Raw genomic sequence first — 2,619 nt, 5'->3', positions numbered from 1 at the left:
TAAAAGAATTCCATATATAGATATTTAGATTCAAGGTATCTATCTATAGTGTGTATGTGTGTGTGAGAGAGAGAGAGAGAGGGGGAGAAAGAGAAATCGGGTATGTGAGAGAGAGAGATATGTAATGTGTACGTAGAATGTTGCAGGGAAAATATATAAGCTACGAAGACAGTTCGAAAAACAGTGTAGTGCTCGGGTATCAATCTCGTGTATGTTTATAACATTTGAAATTACCTCCTTCAATAGACCGCGTGTATATATAATGCATGTGTGTGTACTGACAGGTTCAAACGAAGATTTACAGTGGCTTAAGGTTTTGTGACGTAACCATTTTTTTTCTTTTTTGTCACTGAATGATCTCGACACATGGGCCAAGTTTGAGAACTTGTTTGTAATTAAATTGACCTCAATATATATATGTGTGTGTGTGTATGTATGTAGCCCGCCTCTTCGAAGTTCGGCCTGTTAGAAATAGTAGCCAAATCTTTTCCAATAACACTTTATCTTAAAAAGGAAAATGGAAGGACACATTCAAAAATATAGTTCTGGATATGTTTTCTGTGAAATAAAATTAAAAATAAGACTGCGATGGTTACAGCTCGAACGTAGGTCAGCTTAATCATCCGACCTGAAGATAGATGCATAACCTAATCTTTAATAGTATTAAGACAACACAATCGCCACATATGAGATTGTCTTCGATTTACAACAGAAAGCGAGTTTACTGATATTCTTCAATCTTTTCTTTTTTCTACTTTGACCACGTGGTCTTTCTTTCTAGTCCGAAACTATGTCTACTCTCTCCAATTACTAGACTCCATAGAAAGCTCACTTGTAACAATTCAACAGGGGAACATTTATGTTTTCACTATCTACTGCTGTGTATTGCCCCCAAATTTCCATCATCTGAGCTTATTGTAGTTACCTCCCTTGTTTTAAGAGTTTGAACACCCTTCTCCTGTGAAAGTTTTTGTCTTCTAATTACATGAATAAATTCTATTGATTGAAGTTTTTCAACTCACCCGATTGCAAATGTACAACCTCACAGTGCTAGAAATAGCAAGCAAATCTTTCTCATGTATCCCAACAGTGTTAAGCACAAAATTTTAAAACTAGAATCATCTGGCTCGTCCATCTCTGCCTGTCTGGCTTGTCTGTCTGTCTGTCTGGCTTGCCTCTCTGTCTATTTTTCTAGCTTGTCTAAGTATGTCTAACTTGTTTGTCTCTGTCTGTTTCTCTCTTTCTATGTAAATTTTTACATCTCGTGTGTGTGTGTGTGTGTGGATGAAATAATTTCCCCTGTTGCAAACCTACTTTTTACAAACATAACTTATCATGGCTCAGTTATGCTTGCACTGATGCAAGCTATAACAGCAATTTCATGTTATTTAAGCTTCAAGCAACATCCAGCATGCATTTTCTCTCTCTCGTTCACACACTCTGACCTTTTCAAGCTCTTCTGGTTAGTCAAAAGCTATGAGAGTGTAGAGTGCAATATTACGAACAACAGCAACAACACACTTGACATGAATACATTTTGTTGTTTTTATATCCTCGTTTCACTTCTGTCCCAGGTCACAGTTACATGATAATGATAACGATGAAGTTAATGATGAAGATAGTGATGATGATCTTTCTATTTTTTTTTCATGAACCCATTTTGTGAAGCAGATCTTTGCAGAAGCTTCAAACTGCTGTCATTATAACTGTGTCACATTAGCCATCCGTTGTGGCTTCCACATGGCCACTCAGTCTGCCAGAAATAACAAACAAATCTCCCTCAGGTTATACTTTCATGCACATCAGCTCACACTCACTCGCAACTGCTCGGACTCGCTTTACAATTTGAAATATTCAGAAAAAGGAAATGGAAAATAAGGATAAGGTGAGTTTAATGGCACCTGTGGAATCGTAGTCATGCCAATAACCAGTGCCATGTAAATGGAACCCATGCCAGTGGCACATAAAAAGCATGTTACACTCTTGGAGTGGTTGGCATTAGGAAGGGCATCTGGCTGTAGAAACCTTTCCTAATCAGACTGGAACCTGGTGCAACTCTCTGGTTTACCAGTTCTGGTCAAATCATGTAACCCATGCCAGCATGGAAAGCAGACGTTAAATGATGATGTTGATGATGATGATGATAGGCAAACGAATAAAGTTTTATTAGAAACATCAGAATACTTCATCGTGGGCCCCATCGGTTGCATGCAACACATCTAAATGGTACAGTACAATAAACTGTGGAAGTTTTCAACGTAATTTATGAACGCTCTGTATATGTATGTGTATATTCATGTGTGTGTGTGTATATGTTTGTGTGTATATATGTATTTGTGCGTACATGTGTGTGCACATACATATATATATACGTATGTGTGCACATACATATATATACGTATGTGTGCACATACGTATATATACATCTGTGTGTACATACATACATTCCTTGGAAGTCTATTTGAGAAAGTTCTCCAGTACAGCTTTATCATTTATACAGCAATCAGTTTGACATGTTTTTATAACCTAGCATCTTTCAGTCACACACACATGCAGAGCTGTCTTTGATATATATATATGTATATATATATATATATATATATATATATATATATATAT

This window comes from Octopus bimaculoides, chromosome 24, assembly GCF_001194135.2.
Source record: "Octopus bimaculoides isolate UCB-OBI-ISO-001 chromosome 24, ASM119413v2, whole genome shotgun sequence".
Classification (NCBI taxonomy): domain Eukaryota; kingdom Metazoa; phylum Mollusca; class Cephalopoda; order Octopoda; family Octopodidae; genus Octopus; species Octopus bimaculoides.
Note: the sequence above shows the minus strand (reverse complement) of the source record.